The 19,844-nt window shown below is 51.0% G+C and overlaps 1 protein-coding gene across 3 annotated transcripts in view; it reads left to right on the forward strand.

The window, feature by feature from the left end:
- Window positions 1–8,323: 8,323 nt before the first annotated feature.
- PPP6R2 (protein phosphatase 6 regulatory subunit 2) overlaps window positions 8,324–19,844 on the forward strand; it is a 55,414-nt gene continuing 43,893 nt past the window's right edge. For all 3 annotated transcript variants that reach the window (XM_054570460.1, XM_054570457.1, XM_054570458.1), the window contains exon 1: window positions 8,324–8,547. The gene's annotated coding sequence lies outside the window, so the exon portion shown is untranslated. The remainder of the gene's footprint in view (window positions 8,548–19,844) is intronic.

Genomic DNA, 19,844 nt, shown 5'->3' on the forward strand with positions numbered 1-19,844 from the left:
CGTACATCTTTTTTTATTTCCACCAACAGCAATGTAATTCTGTTCCTTCCACATCCTTGCCAACATTTGGTGTTGCCAATCTTCTTAATTTTAGCCAGTCCAATGGGTGGGCAGTGATATCTAATTGTGGCTTTCATTTGAATTTCCCTGATAATGGTGTTGAGCACTTTTTCATAACGCATTATGGTGTGCATAACGCATACCAGCAGTTGTAAGATGTATTCTGATTTCAGGTGTTAAGCTGTGGGGAAAGTGTGCACCTTAAAATCAATGGCAGGAACCCCCAGGTTCCTCTGTGCCTGTGCATGGCCGACGCCTGCCCACGCTGGCAGTCCTGGGATCTGCTGACCCGCGATCTGCCTCGACTTTGCCTTTTCTCAGCACTGCCAGGTAAGTGGACTGTGCGGGGTAGGAGGCTGAATAGTCACCCCCAGAGGGGTCCACATTTAATCCCTGGGACCTGTGAATATGTGTTACCTAACCTGAGGTAACAGGGACTTGCACGTGCAATGAAGGACCTCGAGGTGGGGAGATTATCCAGGGTTACCCCAGTGGGCCCAGCCCGTGCCGACCTTTCCGGAGCGAGGCAGAAGGATCAGAGTGGAGGAGGCCTGCGCGACGGCAGCACCGCAGGGAAACCGAAAGGTACCGGCGAAGAGAGGGCCGCTCAGATCCCTGGGGAGAAGTGGGGCGGGGCTGGAGGAGGAGGTTGCCCGAGGCAACGGTAAACGGCCTGGGACACGATTGGCGGAGAAACTGAAAGCCTCCAGAGCGCATGGGATTATGGGTGAGAAGGTTTGAAATAAAAGGAGGGGCTCTCGCCGCTCTGGGGCGTCTTCCCGGAGGACGCCTGGGGGGCCTGTGGCCGCTGCCTGCGCTTCCCCACGGAGGGTAGTTCGGGTGGGCTCCGGACGGGAGTAGGAACTCTGGGTGCAGCCTCGGGTCAGAGTCGGGCTGGGCGGGGCGGGCGGGGGTGGCGGGCTTGTTCTTCGGCGGTCCTAGAGGGAACGGGCTCCGAGGCAGAGGCCTGCCATCCCTCAGAACGGTGTAGCTTTTGTTCCTTACGTGGTTTGAGTTTGTAAACTAACCCTGTCGAAATAATATAATGAGAACTAATGGGAGTGTTAGGAGAACTCAGGTGTTCAACCAGCCCTGGCTGGTGCGGCTCCGTGGAGTGAGCGCCGGCCTGCAAACCGAAGGAACGGGGTTCGGTTCCCAGTCCGGGCACGAGCCTGGGCTGCGGGCCAGGTCCCCAGTAGGGGGCGCTTGAGAGGCCACCACACATCGATGTTTCTCTCCCAACCTCTAAAAATAAATACAAATCTTTCAAAAAAAAAAAAAAAAAAAAAGTTGAGCCTTACTGGTTTTAAGTGATTAAAGCTGTGACTGAAGAGGCAAAGCATTTATCCTTAATTGAGAGGCTCAAGTGACTAATGCATTGGAACGCTCTTGTTCCAAAATAGTGAAGCTTTGACTAAAGACTCCTTGATCACCAAGCCTCTGCCCTGGAATTTCACCTAGAGCGTGGCGGGCGCGGGCGCGGGCGCGGCCGGACCCCAGTTGCTGTTCGGGAACCGCCACGCTGCCGGCTCTGAAGGTGGAGGCAGGGACCCTGGGCCGCGGACTGCGGCCGCCTCCCCAGCTGGACCCCACGGAGAGCAGACTGCCCCCTGGAGCCTCCCGAGGGATCGGCTCTCCTAGCACCTTGACTGTAGCCACGCAAGACGCACTCGGGGTCTCTGGCTTCTAGAACTGTAAGAAAATAAATGTGCGTTGTCTTAAGCCACTAAGGTTGTGGTAATTTGTTACAGTAACGGAAAATACATACAATGTACAGTCTTCTGTCTGGTGTATCCACATTGTTGCCTGTATCAGTAGTTTATTCCTTTTTGTGAATAGTATCCCATTGTCCGGGCAGCTGACACTTTCTAATCCATTCACCGAATGATGAACGTGTGGATTGTTTCCTGTTTTTGCCCATTATGAGCAATATTGCCAGTCAGTTTGTATACAAGCCTTTGTGTGAACACGTGTTTCTCTTGGGTACATACCTGAGAATGAACGTGGAGGCTTATGTTTAACTGTTTTTGAAAACTCGTAGACTGTTTTCCGCAGCGCGTGCACCCCTTCACGTCGCTGCCGGCAACGACGAAGGCCCCGGTTTCCGCCCCAGAGCTCGGCGCTGTCCCGCCGCCCTCGTCCTGTTGGAGTCCGGGGGGGGCGGACTGGCGTCCCCTGTGAGCTGCTTCAGCGTGTCCCTGATGCTTGATGGTGTTGAGCATCTTTCATGGGCTCGTAAGCCATTCGCAGTATCTTTTTCGCTGAAATGTTTATTTAAATCTTTTGTTTATTTTAATTGGGTTGTTTGTCATTTTATCACAGAGTTTTAAGAGTTTTTAAAAAATATTTCTAGAATCAAGGCCTTTATCATATTTATGATCTGAAATTATTTTTTCTGTCTGGGGCTTGTCTTTTATCTTCCTTAATGACATCTTTTGATGAACAAAATTTTTAAATTTTGATGAATTCTAATTTATCAATTTTTTTCTTTTATGTATCATGCTTTTGGTGTCATAGGCAAGATATCTTAACCCAAATAATTTCTTCTGTTTTTCTTCTAGAAGTGTTTCAGCTCTCTCATATAGGTCTATTCATTTTGAATTATTTTTTTTGTGCACGGCGTGAAGTAAGGATTTAAACTCTTTTTTTGCATATGGATAACCAGTTTTCCCAGTATCATTTGTTAAAAACATATTGATTCCCTATTGAATTGACTTGGCACCTTTTTAAAAATGATTTTAGAGAAAGAGAGAGGGAGACAGATCAATTTTGTTGTTCCACTTATTGATGCATTCATTGGTTGCTTCTTGTATGTGCCCTGAGCAGGGATCAAACCTGCAACCTTGGTTTATCGGGACAATGCTCTAACCATCTGAGCAGCCCGGGTACTTAACACCGTTATAAAAAATCAATTGATCATATTTGTGAGGGCTTTTCTCTGTTCTGTTCCATTGACCTATATGCCTGTCTTTATGCCAAGTCTATACCGTCTTGTTTTAGCTTTATAGTATGTTTTGAAATTAAGTGTAAGTCCTCCAACTTTTTTGTTTTCAAAATTGTTTTGTGTATCTTGATCCTTTGTGTTTCTACAGAAATTTTTGTATTAGCTTGTCAGTTTCTACCACCACAAGACCACCTGCTGAAATCTCCCCGGACATCGCATCGACTGTATCCGTCGGCTTGGGGAGGACTGTCACCCGAACAATGTTGAGTCTTCTCGTTCATAACACGGCACGTCTCTCCCTTTATGTGGGTCTCCTCTCGTTCTTCTCAGCGGTGTTTTGTCGCTTTCATTGCATGGGAACTGCATGACCAGCCCCAGGTTCGCAGGGAGGACTCAGAGGGACTAGGCAAATAGGCGTTCTCATGGCTGTGCTTTATTGCAATGAAAGACTATAAAGTAAAATCAGTGAAGGGAAAGCCTCCAGGGGCGGAGTTTGGGGGAGACCAGGCGCCCCTTTCCAGGTCCTCACTCAGTGGAGTCCTGGTGAGTTGGGACAAGTGTGTGAAACGCGTTGCCACCTGGGAGCTCATGTTTCTTTCCTAAAACTGTTGTCACAGATTGATACCAACGAGGTGACTTAAAACAGCAGACATCTATTCTCGCAGTCCCGGAGGCAGAAGTCCAAAGTCCCGGTGCCAGCCGGCTGGCCCCTCCCGGAGGCGCCGAAGGGGGCTCCGCTCCGGACCTCTCTGCTGGCCTGTGGCTGCGCGGACCGCCCTTGGCAGCCGTGCCCGGTCCCTGTGTCACTCCAGCCTCTGCGTCTGTCTCCACGTCCCCTCCTCCACGTCTTCCCTCCTTTTCTCAGGACACTTGTCACTGGACCTGACCCAAGGTGTTCTAGCTCAAGGTCTTCAATACGTCTGCAAAGACCCTTTCTTCCAAAAATTGTTTTTTACTGTAATTTTTTCCATTACCATTTAGTCCCCTTACGCCCCCCGCGCCCCCAGTCGCCGCCGTGTTGCCCACGTCCGTGATTCCTGTCTCCTTTTTGCCCCAGTTCTGCACCCCCGCCCTCCCCCTCCCTCGGCTGTCAGCCTGCTCTCCGTCCACGAGTCCGTCCGTTTTGTTAGTCCAGTTCGTTCATTAGGTCCCACGTGAGTGAAGCGATGTGGTGTGTGTCGTTCTCAGACCGGCTTATTTCACTCAGCATGGTGTTCTCCAGGCCCACCCCTGCCGTTGCAAAAGGTAAAATTGTCTTTTTTACAGCCGAGCAGTATTCCGTTGGGTGAATGTCCCATCGCCGTTGTATCCGCTCATCCACTGACCGACACTCTGGCTGCTCCCGTGTCTCGGTAATTGTAATAACGCCGCAACGACAGGAGGTGCTTATGTTCCCTTGAAATACTGTTTTGGGTTCCTTCGGATATAGCCCCAGAGGTGGGGTCGCTGGGTCAAAAGGCAGATCCATTTTTAATTTTTTGAGGTAACGCCACCCTGCTCTCCAGGGGCTGCACGAGTCTGCACCGCCCCCCCCCCCGCCCCCCCGGCGCAGTGCACGAGGTTCCCCTTTCTCCACATCCTCCCAGCGCTTGTTCGCTGTTTGTTGATGGCAGCCATTCTGACCGGTATGAGATGACACCTCATTGTGGTTTTAATTTGCATTCTCTGATGATTAGTGACATTGAGCCTCTTTCTACCTGTCTATGGGCCATCTGTGTGTCCTCCTTGGACAACTGCCTATTCAGGGCCTTTGCCCATTTTTGTGTGTGTGCGTGTGTGTGGAGTTTTGTAAGTTCTTTGTAAATTTTGGATATTAACTCCTTATCAGATGTATTGGTGAATACGTTCTCCCCCTCTGTGGGTTGTCTTTATTTTGTTGTTTTCCTTTGCTGTGCAAAGTTTTTAGGTTGATGTAGTCCCCTTTGTTTTTTTTCTTTGTTTCTCTTGCCTGGGGAGATATGGCTGATAAACTATTGCTACAAGTTAGGTCCAAGATTTTGCAGCCTAAGTTTTCTTCTAGTATTTTTATGGTTTCTGGTCCAACATTTAAGTCTTTAACTCATTTTGAATTTATTCGTGCATGTGGTGTAAGGTAGTCTAATTTCATTTTTCTGCATGTATCCAATTTTCCCATTACCATTTATTGAATGAATTATCTTTAGCCCTTTGTATGTGCTTGCTTCCTCTGTCTAATGTTAATTGACCATGGAGACATGGGTTCATTTCTGGGCTCTCCATTCTGTTCGACTGATCTCTGTCTCTGTTTTTATGCCAGTACCATGCTGTTTTGATTACTATGGCCTTGCAGTAAAGTTAGATATTAGGTAGTTCATGTACTCAGGTTTTGAGTAGATTTCACCACCATTCAACCTACTACAGTGCTGGTCATATAGGCAGTCTGGTGCCTGCCAAATTTCCAGACACCCAGAAAGAAAGCAGATATGGAGCCTAAATTATACTGATTGTACAAACACTGTGGACGTAATGAGCCACTACTTCTCGGACTAGTGGCAACCATCCTGAAGTCAGCCTCCCAGATGTTAGGCAAGGGCTAACCTTGCTGGCGGGTTTTTCAGGGTAGGCCATAAGTCTGCTGCACCAACCCTTTTCTGTGCACACTCCTTTGTGGTATTTATTCCTAGGTCTTTTATTCATTTTGATGCAATTGTGTACAGAAATTTTTTCTTTATTTTTTTATTTTTTAGATTTTATTTTTTAGAGAGGGGAGGTGGGGGAGAAAGAGAGGTAGAGAAACCTCAACGTGTGGTTGCCTCTCACATGCCCCTGCCCTGGGGACCTGGCCCACAACCCCGGTACATGGGTTCCCTGACTGGGAATTGAAGCAGCGACTCTTCAATTGGTTCCCAGGCTGACGCTCAATCCACTGAGCCACGCCACCCAGGGCCAGAATTTTTTTCTTAATTTCATTTTCAGATTGTGGTTTGTACACAGAAATGTAACTGTTGTTTGTGTATTAATACTGTATCCTGTGACCTTATTAAAGTAGCTTATTGTTTCTAGTAGGTTTGGTGGATTTCTTAGAATTTTCTAAATAGATAATCATGTCATTTGTGAATAAAGACAAATTTACTTCTTCCTTTCTAATCTGTGTGACTTTGTTTTGTAACCTTATTGCACGGGCTAGAACCTTCAGTACAATGTAGCATCATTTCAAATATTTCTTCTGTTTCTTTCTATCTTCTCTTTCTGGTGTTCCCATTATGTATCTGTCACACTAGTAAACATCCATAATCCTTGGATATTCTGGGGTGTTGTTTTTGTTTTTTTTTTTTGGCAATATGTGTTCTTTTTCTTTTGTTTCTGGGATTCTGTTGATAGAAGCTGTAGCTCAGAGGTTCTTTCCTCAGCCATTTCCCGTCCACTGATGAGCCCATCGGAGGCCTTCTCCGTTTCTGCTGCAGTGTTTTCTACCTCCAGCTTTTCATCTTGCTCCTTTCTTAGGATTTCCCTCTCTGCTCGCATCCCTCATGCGTTCCTGCATGCTGTCTCCTCTATCCATTAGAGCTCTTAGCATGTTAACCATTGTTGCTTTAAATTCCCAGGTGATCATTCCAACATCCTGCCATGTCTGGTTTTGACGCTGGCTCTCTCTCTTTGATCTGTGTGTTTTGCCTTGTGCCCTGCCACTTTTTCTTGATAGTGGGACATGGGGCACCAGGTGAAAGGACCTGCTGTAAATCGTACCTGGTGACGTGGTGAGGTGTGGGGAGGGGACTGTTCTGTGGTTCTATGATTAGGCTCAGTCTTTAGTGAAGTCTCTGCCTGTGCGTTGTGACCTTCACAGCAGTTTCTTGGCTTTCTTCTCCCCCTTGCTGGGACAGATGGCTGGCGGGGCCAGGAGTTGGGTATTTCCCTTCCCTGAGTTGTGCTGTGGTGTGGTAGTTTCTCCAGTGAGCTGTCCTTGGTAGGAGCCTAATGCTCTGCGCGTCCTGGACGGGCTGCTCAGTTGTTCGAGTGTTGCCGCCATAACTCCAAGGTTGAGGGTTCGACCCCTGGTCAGGGCACATACAAGAATCAACAAATGAATGCACGAGTAAGTGGAACAAAAAAATCAATGTCTTCTCTCTCTTTCCTTCTCTCCCTTCCTCATTCTAAAATCAATAAAATTTTTTTAAGTAAAAAAAAGAACAGAGCGCTCTGGTGTCTTTTGAGTGACTCCTTTTCCCTTCCTTCTGTTGGAAGCACAATGGTGTTTGTCTCTGATCTTTACTGTGGGAACCTGCTCATGCTCCTGGAGGAAAAATCTTGCCATCCCGTGCGGCACCCCACGGCTGGGTCTCCCTGGAGTTTTTCCCTCTCAGCCGTGTTTACGCTGAGCCTCCAGAAAGTTATCAATCACGGCTCAGGCTCAGGCAACCGCGGGCGCGCGTTGCCCTGGCGGCTTCGCCCCGGTCTGCCCCGGAAGCCAGGCCGCCCGAGCCGGTGCCTGCGGCCCGCAGCGCGAGGCCCGCAGCAACCCCTCCCGCCCCCTGGTGGCCAAGGTCAGCAAAGGCAAGTCCCCGTCCGCGTCGGCAGGCGGAGTAGGAGCTGGCAACTGCTGTTAAATGGTAGATGTTCCTTAATCGTACAATTTTCGTTTTCCAACATTTTACCACGATTCACACTGACACATGAAAGAATAATTTTCATTTGAGAGATTGGTTTAACTGAATTATACAATCCCAACAAATGTTAAACGGGCACATATTTTAATGTGTTCCCATTACGTATCTGTCACATAATTAAAAATTAAAATTAATTAAAAGACGTGAAATTCGCGGGGGCACCTGGAAAAAGCAGGAGGCCTGGTGGCTGCTGCTCAGGCGATCCCAGTCCAGTTAGGAAACAACCAACCGTGGGGGCTGGGTAACCACGTCCACTCTTGCTCTGGCCGTGTCCGGGCCACGTGTCCAAGAGGCTCAGAGGTCCTCCAGGTGCCCCAGTGAAAGAGGCACCGCTCTCGCGGAGGGCACCCGTAGAGAACAGGGGACACCTGCCTCAGGTGTGTGACCGCTGGGAGGGGTTTTTCTGCTGCGGACATTGCATTAGAAAACTTATTACCGCAAATGTACTGTCCCGTAAGAAGTTAATTATGCTTGCATAGAACTTAGCAGCACCTCAGAGGGAAAAGTAAAAGGGGGAAGCCGTCCCCCACCCCCCTCGCACCCCACAGTCTGCACCCTCGGGCTCCCTCCGCCCCGGGACGCGTCGCTGAAGGGCGCGGCCCCTGTCCACCCGCGTGACCCGCCCCGCCCCCGGCGCCAGCGAGCGCGCCCCCGCGAGAACACACCCCCAGCGTGCGCGCCCCCGGCCGCCGCGGCCGCCATTTTGGAGCGACCTGAGCGCCGCTCGCGGCCCCAGCTGGTCCCGAGGCGCCGGCCGGCCCGCGCAGTGTTCGTGGGCGCCGTGTCCGTAGGCGCCGCGCCGGACCGGGCCCATGTGCGTGCGGCCCTCCCCAGGCCGCCCGGGCTTCGCCTCCGCCAGCGCCCTGGCCTCCACCCGGGCCTCCGAGGAGCCGCCGCGACGCCCGGCCCGCGGGGCAGGTGAGTGCGGCCGCCCGCAGGCTCCTCAGCGCCCGCGCCCGCCCGTGCCCCGGGAGTGCCCCCGCCGGCAGTGCCTCGGTGCCGGCGCCCACCGCCCTGTGCCGTCAGTGACCGCCCTTCAGAGACATGCCGTCTGTGTCCACCCCGTTATGTCCGCCCCGACAGCGTCCCCCGCCTCCCCAGCTCACAGCGTCCGCCTGCCCGTCGTCCAGCCGGTGGGCGCCCCGCTGCCAGGGGCCCCCGCCCCGTCACCGCCGTTAGGACCCCGCCTGTCAGTGCCCCGACCCCTGCCTGGGGGGGCGCTGTCTTCGCTCCGCTCCCGCTCGGGCGCTCGCTCTCCGTCCCCGTGCGCCCCGAGTGCCGCCCGTCACCTCCCCGGTTCTGTCGCCTCTCGCTGTGTCCCCAGCCCCTCGCCCTTCACAGGTGCCGCTGCCTGCCCGCGCCTGGCTGGCCCCGAGTGCCCCCGCCTGCCCCTGCGCTGGCTCCCGCTCGCCCCTCCTGCCCCTCCGCGTCCGGCCGCCGCGCTGCCCACCCCGGGCTCCGGAGCGCCCCCGGGGGCCCGGCCCCGCGCGCCCTGCCCCGTCCTGTCCCCGTGGCCCCGTCCTGTCCCCGTGGCCTTCCCCGGCCGGTCACTCTCCCAGCGCCCGCGCCCCTGCCCCTGCCCTCGGCCGCCCGGGCCGGGCCGTCGCCCCCACGGCCGGCTCTGCAGGCTTCTCCGTGGGCCTCCCCTCTGCCTCCCCTTCCCGCCCGGCTCCTCTAACCCCGGGCAGCCGACTCTGCTGGCAGAGGAGCGGGGACAGCGCCTGCCAAGGCCCTGGGGCGGGGGGCCCCCTGCGGGACGCAGGTGAGGCCGGGAAGGGGCGGTGGACGGCGCCCGCGTGAGGGCGCCGCCCGCCGGCCCGCCGTGCTGTTCCCTGCGGGCGCCGTGCTGTTCCCTGCGGCCGTGCGCCTGAGTCCCGCGGGCCGGGCGGGGTGCCGTCCTCTTGGCGGGGGACGTGGGGCACGCGTGGGACAGGAGAGGGGGGTGCTGGGAGTGGCGTGGCTCGTGGTTTCCACCTCGGCGGTCAGCGTGGGGCGGCTGTGGGGGCAGAGCTGCTGGGACTCGCCGATCCGAGGGGAAGCGTGGACGCGGGGCGACGGGCCGGTGGGAGCTCACGGAGTAAGCGGCGTGGCGGCGGGGGGCCGCGTGCGGGCCGGCGGGGGCGGGAGGGCTTAGCGCTGGCCGGCAGCGGGAGGCCTCTGGCGGGAGGGCGTGGAGCCCGCGGGGGGCCCGGCGGCGGGCGTCACCCGGCGGGACGGTGCCCGAAGCCCTGGGGATGGCTGGGCGCGCCCACGCGCGCAGGAAACCAGAACTGGCCGTTTGCTGTGCGCGGCTGTGTTCGACGCCTTCTGCGGCTTTAGCCCGCACAGGAACCCGGAGGAAGAAATTGAGCTCTAACTTTAAAAATGTTGTTTTAAATGTTTAAGTAACGATAGATGATTATGTACCAGGTACTTCTGTGTGTGCACGTGTGTGTATTCTAATAAAGCTTTATTTAAAAAAAAAAAGCCCAGTGATTCACCCTTTATTATCCTTGTAGGCTTGTGAGAGACATTTTGGCATAAAGTAGGTACCTGATTTGGTGGAATTTACTCTAATCCACAGAGTGAAAACCAGTGTTAAATTCTATGTTTTGACATCTCACCCAGCAATCATTTAATTCTGAAAACAATAATGTAGGTTTTTTTTTTTAAAAAACCAAAGACTTTATTTATTTTTAGAGGGGGGAGGGAGGGAGAGAGAGAGGGAGAGACACATCCCTGTGTGGCTGCCTCTCGCGCGCCCCCTGCTGGGGGCCCGGCCGCAACCCAGGCCTGTGTCCGCCTGGGAATCGAACCGGCGACCTTTCGGGTCACAGGCCGTCACTCAGGCCACTGAGCCGCACCCGCCGGGGCTGATGTAGTTCTTTTCAATATTCCTGTTAACATTCATGTGAGAACACTGAGGCACAAACACCTTAACTAACATACCTGGGGTCACAGTAAGTGGGCGGGCCATGCACCGGGCGATCTGAATGCAGAGTACAATTCAAGAGACCGAATGTTCCTGTGGGGAAGCCGGTCTCCTTTCCACCCCGTCCCTCGGCCCTCTGCTTCCTCTGGGGGACCATGTCGCATCCGTGTACAGTGAACCGCTCTCTTCACAGCGCAGAATGTGCAATTTTACAGTCTTTATTAACTCAAAAATATTCAGCCATTTAAAAAGTATTGACTATTTTACACCCACTGTAATGTACAAATTTTAAGCATATAAACATGGTGAATTTTAATAAATGTTTGCACCATTGTGTCCATCACTTATGGAGAGATAGAGAACGTTTCTATCGCCTCTAAAGGTTTCATTGTGTTTGTTTTTATTTATTACACCAACCCTCAAAATCCCAGAGCAACCATAATTCTGATCTTTATCATTATAGATTAATTTTGCAGGTTCTTGAACTTGATATAAATGGAGTCATAAAGCATGTGCTCTTTTGTGTCTGTCTTCTTTTGCTCAGTGTAATGTTTTTGTGATTTCTTGATTTTGATGCCTGTATCTGTCGTGAGCTTTTTTTATGAGTGGTATTTCTTTGTATGAAGATATCATCATTTGCTTATCTTTTTTCCTGTTGATGGAATTTGGGGTTGCTTTTCCTTTTTGGCCATGATGACTACAGTCATTGGCGATTCTTATGCATGTCTTTTGTGGACATGTGTTATTTTTGGGGGGTAAATATTTAACAGTGGGATTGCTGGGTCATAGCATAGATGGGTGTTTAACATTTTTAGAAACTGCCAAACTGTTTTCCAAATTGGCACCGTTTTACACTCCCACCAGTAACGTATGAGAGTCCCGGTTTCTCCACATCCATGTCAGCGCTCGGCATTGTCATTGTTGTTCATTTTAGCCATTTGGGTGGTGGTGGTATCTCACCGTGGTTTGGATTTGCATCTCTCTGATGAATGACAATGGCAGGCAGTTTTCCACGTGCTTATTGGCCATTCTTACTCTCTCTTGTGAAATGCCAGGTCTTTCGCCCACTTTTTATTGGGTGGTTTGTCTTTTTATTATTTATTTTTAGGAGTTTTAAAAACATATTCTGGTTGAGACCTTTATGGGGGGGTGTGCGCACATACATATATAGTGAGGGAATAGGAGGAGAGGAAATGAAGGGTGAATGTCTGTTCCTGTTTATGGTTTGCCTATTTGTTTCTTAATGGTGTCTTTTGATGAACAGAAACTTTTAGTTTGGATGAAGTAAAAGTTTGTCAATATTTTTCTTTTAGGTTTATGATTCATCTTTTTTTAAAAGAGCTTTGTGGAGACACAATGTGCAACGAACTATATGTTTAGAGTGTAAAATTTTGTAAGTTTTGATGCATGTATACATATGTGAAATCATCACATTCAGAACAGTGTATGTATTTGCCCTGGCCAGTGCGGCTCAGTAGATTGGGCACCACCTGGCAAAGCAAAGGGTGGCTGATTTGATCCCTGGTCAGGGCACCTACCTGGGTTGCAGGTCCAGTCCCGGGTTGGGCTGTGTGTGGAAGGCAACTGCCCGATGTTTCCCTGCCTCTCTTTCTCCCTCCCTTCCCCTTTCTCTATAAATAAATGAATAAAGTCTTTATTGAAAGGTAACGTCCATATCCGTCGCCCCTCAAGTTTCCCCATGCAGCCTTCGGGGTTTCTCCCTTCCTGCCCCTCCACCTCCAAGCAAACCCTGATCTACGTTCTGAATGACCCGTCTTGTGTTATTTTTTGGGTGAGGTGGAATCAGGGTAATTTTTTCTCCGTGTGTGTTATGTAATCATTGTAGCATCATTTGTTGAAAAGACTCTTTTTCTCCATTAAATTGCTATAAATTACTTGAAGGTGTGTGTGTAAGCTTATTTCCGGGCTTTCTTTTATGTTCTGTTGGTCTAATTTTCAACACCACGCTCTCCGAATTACTGTAACTTAATGGTAAGTCTTAAAATCAGGTAATGTAAGACCTTCACTTCACATTTATTTATTTATTTATTTATTTATTTATGAGAGAGGGATATTGATTTGCTGTTCCACTTACTTATGCATTCATTAGTTGCTTCTTGTATGTGTACTGACCAGTGATTGAACCCACAACTTGGCATATCCAGACCACTCTCAAGCCAACTGAGCTACCTGGCCAGGGCAAGACTTCACTTTTATTTCTCTGTAAAATTTCCTGCGAGTTTTAGAATAAATTTTTCAACTCGTACAAAATATTTTCCTGGGAGTTTTTCTGGGATTACATTGAATCTATAGGTCAGTTTTAGAATTGAATTAATATCAGGTCTTCCGATCTGTGCGTGCCGTACCTCTCTCCGTTGATTTAAATCTTTAATTTCTCTCAGCATTCTTTTGTAGTTTTCAGTATGATAGTACACTTTTTTTCATTTGGTATATTTGTAGATAGTTTATATTTTTGATGTTACTTAAAATATTTTTATATTTTTCAATTGTTATTAATGTACAGAAACACAATTGGTTTATGTGTACTGATCATGTATCCTGTAACTTTGCATAATTCACTTATCAGTTCTTACTGTGTGTTTGTATATTATTTTGGATTTTTCTATGTACATAATCATATTATCTGCAAATAAAGACAGTTTTGTCCCCCTGACCCCGCCGGCTGTTACGCCTCTTATTTCTTTGTCTTGCACTGTTGCGCTGGCCGGCGCCTCTGCTCCCGTGTTGAGTGGGAGCGGTGGCAGTGGGTCTTCAGTGGTTGAGGACGTTGCGTTCTAGTCCTATGTGTGGGATGTTTTTACCATTACAGGGTTGGATTTCGTTCAGGGCCGCTATGGAGATGATCATTTGGTTTTCTGTCCTTTATTCTATGGATATGGCATTTTGTATTAATTGATTTTCAGAATTTAAAGCAACCTTGCATTTTTTTAAAAAATTGTATTTATTTATTTTTAGAGATGGGGAAAGGGAGGATGAAAGAGGGAGAGAAATGTGTGAGAGCGAAACATCGATCTGTTGCCTCTTGTACACAGCCCAGCCGGGGACGGAACCTGCAACCCAGGCCCGTGCCCTGACCAGGGATCGAACGAGCGACCTTCCGCCTTGCGGGACGGAGCCCAACCAACTGAACCGTGCTGGTCAGGGCAGAGCAACCCTGCCTTCTCAGGGTAACCCCTCTGATGGATGCATAACCCTTTTCATGTGTGGCTAGCCTTGGCTTGCTAGTGTTTTGTTGAGGATTTTTACATCTATATTCATAAGAGATATTGGCTTACATATGACTCTCTTTTCAGATGATATCATTGGTTTTGGTGTCGGGATAACTGGCCCCATAGAATGAGTTGGGAAGAGCTTTGCTGTTTTTTTAGATAAAATTTCTACATGTGATCATTGTTCTCAGCCTGAAGCTCTTCCTTCAGTGTTTCTTAAAATTAAGTAAATTTTTAAAATTTTACTTAAAATTAAGTAAAATTTTAAAATTTTATTTAATTATTTATTTATTTATTTTGGCAGGGGGAGATGTCTACTTGTTGGTATTCCATTTAAAAATTACTTTAAGTAAAATTTTAAAATTTTATTTAATTATTTATTTATTTATTTTGGCGGGGGGAGATGTCTACTTGTTGGTATTCCATTTAAAAATTAAGTAAAATTTTAAAATTTTATTTAATTATTTATTTATTTATTTTGGCGGGGGGAGATGTCTACTTGTTGGTATTCCACTTACTTAGGCGTTCGTTGGTCGATTCTTGTGTGTGCGGTGGCTGGGGATCAAACCTGCCGCTTCCGTGTGTTGGGATGCCAGCGCTACCTAACCAGGGCCTGCCTGCAGTATTTCTTACACTGTGGGTTTGCTGGCGATGGGTTCTCTCAGCTTTTGTTTGTCTGAGAAGGTCTTTATTTACCCTTACGTGTTGAAGGATATTTTTGCTGGCTATAGAATTCTAGGTTGACAGCTTCTTCTTTCGCCCCGTTAAAGAAGTTACTCCATTGTCTTTGGGTGTTTCTTGTTTCTGGTGAGAAGTCGGCTGTCATTTTATCACTCACCTGATGTCTTTTCCTGCTGTGTTTAAGATATTTTATTTATTTTTACTAAATAAATAAATTCTCTATTTTGATTAATTTTTTTTTCTTTTTCAGTTTGAAGGTAATTTTCTAAGCTTGATGTTTTGGTGCTAACCCTCCCGGGATTTACGTAGCCCCTTGGCTGTCAGAGCTGATGTAGTAAATCAACTTCGGAAACTTTTTGGCCTTTGCCTTGTTCTCCTTTCCTCTTGGCACCCAAAACAATCTACTTTAGATTGTTCAATATTGTCCCACAGGTTTTGAGCATGGCAGTATTTTAAAAACTATTTTCTCTTGCTGTTTACAGGAGTGTATTTTGTGAATTTATTGCTTTTCTTCTCTGTGTTCATTCTGTTATTAATTCTATCCAGTGACATTTAATTCCAGGTGCTGTATTTTTCATTCTAGCATTTCCTTTTGGGTATTCTTTCAAATTTGTAAATCTCTGCTACTTTCTCACCTGTTTATCCTTTCTGCCCTTTTCCCCCAAAATCTTTTAGCCTATTTTTAATGGCTGCTGTGAGGTTCTCTGCCAGGTCCGACACATGGCCATCTGTGGGTTCTGCAGATGTTTTTCCCTTGTGATCATGGGCCTAGTGCCTTTTTGTTGTATCGTACAACGGACATGTGGACAGCGCAGTCTGGAGACCCTGTGGTAGGTCATCCGCTCTTAGAGAGTGTTACGCTCTGTTAGGACCAGTTGCTAAGTCACTGGGAGACGCTTTTGCCCCGGTAGAAGCTTTTCAGGGGTGGGCCTGTCCTGTTTCTGCCTGCGTTTTAGAGTGCACAGCCCTCAGTTCTGGAGCGTGGTTTTCACGTGGATGGCGTGACCCTTCCGGGGTGTCCATGGAAAACCCTCTAACGTGGAAGAGCTTAGATTCCCAATTCTGTCTCCCAGTGTTGGACAACTGCTGACGTCTCTGCTTAGCGCTCTCACCTCACAGCAGCTGCGCTCTCCTCAGTTGTACTCTCTGCCTCCCTGTCTGTCTTTCTCACCTTTACGGAGGTGTAATTGCCCCATAAAATTATAAGACATTTAAAGTGCATCATAGTTTTGTTTTTTTTAAAGATTTTATTTATTTACTTTTGGAGAGAGGGGAAGGGAAGGAGAAAGATAGGAAGAGAAACATCCGTGTGTGGTTGCCTCTCACACGCCCCCACTGGGGACCTGGCCCGCAGCCCAGGCCTGTGTCCCGACTGGGAGTCGAACTGGCGACCCTTCGGTTCACAGGCTCACGCTCGATCCACCGAGCCGTGCCAGCCGGGGCCCAGGCACACCGTCGTTTTGCATACGTGTATGTGGAGAAAGGATTCCCCCCATCCAGGCAGTTATCACAGCTGCCACCTCACGTTTATTTTTTTGCGAGCGCATCTAGGCTGCCCCCTGTAGCGGACCCCAGTTGTGCCGCACAGTGTCGCCGGCTGGGCTCCCGTGTTCCGCAGTCGGCCCTCGGGCCACGGTCGCCTCCCAGCTGAGCGTCTGTGCCTCTTGCTCCCCTCTTTCTACCCCCACCCTGGCCTCCACCTTCTACTCTGTTTCGGTGAGTCTGACTTAGCTCTGTGTGGTTTCTTGGCGTCTCATCCCACTGTGTATAGTTTAGGAGTCAGCCAAGCGTTCGGGAGGAACTTTAGTGCAGGCTCTGGGGATTTTCCCTCCACGTTCAGCTGTTCCGGACCCCGACCTCTGGCCTCGGTGCCTCCGGCGGTGGCGCGTGGTCGGCATCGTCTAACCCGAGCAGTGGGGGCGCCCAGTGTCGAGCTCACGCTCTGGTCCCTTCTTCCCATGATTCTGTTCCTTCCAGTGTCTGCGCGTCTTCAGTTGGTCTCCAGTACCTTCAAATAGCTATTTTTAATATTTTGTGCAGAGTTTATAACTGTTATCAGCCAGCGGCTCCGCCACGCCTGGAACCAGAACTCTCAGATTGGACTCTGAAGCTCTGCACTGTATGTGCCCAACAGAGGGAAAGAAGGGAGACCAGGTGAATGTGGGGGCACGTCCGCGTGTAGAGGACGTGGAAGCTGACAAGGGGTCGCTCTGCAGGCCGAGGACATTAGGAGGGTGTGGTGTCCAGGAGCCCAGGACAGGCCGTGAACCCCGCCCCCTGAGGCTGAGGACGTTGCCTGAGGCGAGGACCGAGAGGTCGTCCTCGGCAGTTGCCAGCTCCCTTGACAAAAGCAGTTTGGGGGGTGTGGGGGGGAGAGGGCCAGCGCGGAGCAGCAGGACCAGGGACAGGAGGCGGAGACGGTCCACGGAGGACGCTTGACTGAACAGGGATTGGAGACGTGCCTGTGGGGCAGGGTGTGTGCGCGCGTGTGCGTGCACGTGTAAGCGTGTGCACCCTGTGCATCCACGCACAGGCGGGGGGTGCTGGGATGCCAGAGGCAGCGGCTCGGGGGCGCTGGAGAGTGGGAGAGGGGCTGGCCTTTGGGAGCGAGGACCCTTGTCCATCGTAACAGGAGGGACCTTTTGCTTTTTCTGTGAATTCAGGGGTGAGGGTGCTGGAGGGTGGGGGAGAGAGTAAAAGGAATAAGGTGGCTGTTAAATCAGGTAGCTGTTGCAGCAGGCCACCCCCATAACGAGCGACTGAAAACTGCGATCCTCTTTGCTGGCCGGCTGTCTGGGCGGGGCTCAGCCGCGTGACTCCGCTCTGCCCCCGGATCTGGCGGGGGCCTTGGCCGGACGTTCCGGCCTCTCTGCAGGGCCTGTCACCCTGGAGGCTGGATGGGTCCTCGCACCCTGGTCATCGCATTCCAGGAGGCTGTGAGGCCCCTTGGCGCGGGGGCTCAGCCTGCGGCGGCCCCTCTGTCCCCGTCATGCCAGCTCTGGGGGTACAGAGGGCCACGGGGGCCGCGGGGCGGGCAGACGCAGGGCGCCGTGCAGACGTCGTGCTCATCTGAAATTTGTCACAGTTGTCTCAAGAGGGACACTAGCTTCCTAGAGGCAGGGAGTAGGGTTGTCAGGCTGTGTTTGGTGTTCACTTGGGGTTTGTGGACGTCAATGTAAAGTGAGCGGAGCCCCAGCCAGACCCCTCAGGGAAGCCTCTCCGAGGGACCGCCCCTGCCCCGTGCTGGAGGCAGGGCACCACGACTTGCTGGGCGCTCCCTGCTCGCCAGGCGCCTGGCGAGCACTTTGCACAGACTGTCTCGGCTCACGTTCGCATTGACCCTTCGCGGTGCACCCCTTGGGGTCGTCTCCGTTTCGCAGGTGGGGTGGCCGAGACACAGAGGGGTCAGGGAGCTTAGGTCCCCGAGCAGCGGGGCTGAGCCTCAGGCGGGCAGTGCCTCTGGAGCTGAGGTCCCAGGGAGCTAAGGCGCTCCAGGCGCTCCCTGAACTCTGCCCCGTCAGCCCTTCCACCCGCCCTGGGGCGCCGTATTTTCATCCCCGTCCCAGGGACGCCCCAAGGCACAGGAAGCTGGGTGTTTCCGTCCTCAGGGCTGGAAGATAGGGTGCTCTGGGCCTGCCTGCGGCCAGGCCACCTCCCGCAGAGGGGCCCTGCGGAGCCTCCGGGGACCCTCCCTCTCTGCTGGAGGTCCGGCTCTTTGGGGTCCGGCTCCCATTCTCCTTCTTCACACCTAGTGGCCACAGTCAGACCTTTGGGAGCGTCTCTTCAGGAATTTGACTCCCACCTGTCAGCCCCTCTGACTTATTTTTTCTTATTAAGGTGTAATTCATGTACCCTAAAATCCACACTTTTAAAGTGTATAGTTCAGTGGCTTCCAGTGTATTTACAAGTTAGTGCAGCCATCACCACGAACTCCAGAACATCTTGTCACCCACAAAGACACCATCGCTCCGCTCTGAAGGCCTGCACCTCTGTTCCCAGGCCCTCGTTTCCCCTCCAGACGGGAGCCCTGCTCAGTCCCTTGCCCGGCTCTGCCGGCGCCCGCCCTGGGCCCTGCCGCCCTGGCTGGTGCCTTCCTGTGATCTCTCTCCGCGTGCCTCACCCCTTCTGCACCTGCTTGGATACCTCCTTTTTTATTATCGATGGGGCTAGAACTTGGTGTCACGTGCGGAACATGGACTCTGCTGTCAGTCAGCCTGGGTTCAAGTTCAAGAACTGACATTTATTAACCTGTGGCCTGGGCCAGTCTCGTGATTTTCCCTTGTGACCTGGGGTTGTGGTGAACGGCCTGTGTGTGAGCTTCACTGGGCTGGTGCACGGATGTCGCGAAGCCCTCCGGAGGCGGCGGCGGCGCGCCTGCTGGCCTGGACGGCGTCTGCCCTGGGACCCAGCAGCTCTGCACCCAGGAGAGTAAAAGCTGAGCGACCCTCGGTGCACGAAAGCAGGCACGTTCAGAATGTCCGGGCAGCCTTGTGTGTGACACTGGTCCATCGGCAACAACCAGAAAGTGCCTCAGCAGGGTATGCGCACAAGGTGCATTTTTATATCAAAGAAGAGTGCCTCCCGTGTTTAAAATGAAAGCACTAAAACTCCCTGCACCAGTGTAGGTAGTGTTCTAAAGGGCGAGGTTGAGCTTACAACGGTTGGAGAGCCCATGTATATGTTACAGACGTATGTCCGTGTGCTCGTAAAACAGCGCAGTGCTTCCAGGCGCGGGAGGAGTGAAAGGGTGCCGTTAAGAACACCCAAAGCTTCTGATCACCTCTGAGGCGCAAGGGATGGAAGGGGTTGTGGTTCCTCAACGTATTAGAATTTTTTTTTTTTTTTTTTTTGCACTAACCCGTGTCGCTCAGTTGGGCGTCACCCCGTAAAGCAAGGCAGCAAGTGGTCACCGGTTCAGTTCCCTTTCGGGCACACGCCTGGGTTGCAGTTTCAGTCCCAGGTCAGGGTGTGTGGGGGAGGCAGCCTGTTTAGGTTTCTTTCTCACAGTGATGCTTCTCTCCCTCTCTTTCTCTCTTCCTTCCCCTCTCTCTAAAAATAAATAAATACAATCTTTTAAAAAGTAGAAATTTTTTTAAGTAGGAAGCATGTGTGAAAAATTGTTCACATTTATTTAGTCTGAATATATGGGTATTTGTCGTACTCTTCTTTCTGTGTCTGTACCTTTTTATATCTTAAAATTTTTAAAATAAATACAAATATTTCAAACCAGATGATGATAGTGCGATTCTCTGAAGGGGGCGCAGACAGACTCCTGTGTGCAGGCCGAGGACAGGAGTGGCTGTGGCTGACGTTTGGGCCGAGGAGCACGCAGGGCTTCGCCAAGTGGGGAGGCGGGGGGAGGGGCGCGCCAGGCCGAGGGGCCTCCGCTTGTT

The sequence above is a fragment of the Pteronotus mesoamericanus genome, unplaced genomic scaffold (genome assembly GCF_021234165.1).
Source record: "Pteronotus mesoamericanus isolate MK-2021 breed Mesoamerican mustached bat unplaced genomic scaffold, CSHL_Meso_final contig_204, whole genome shotgun sequence".
NCBI classification, from domain to species: domain Eukaryota; kingdom Metazoa; phylum Chordata; class Mammalia; order Chiroptera; family Mormoopidae; genus Pteronotus; species Pteronotus mesoamericanus.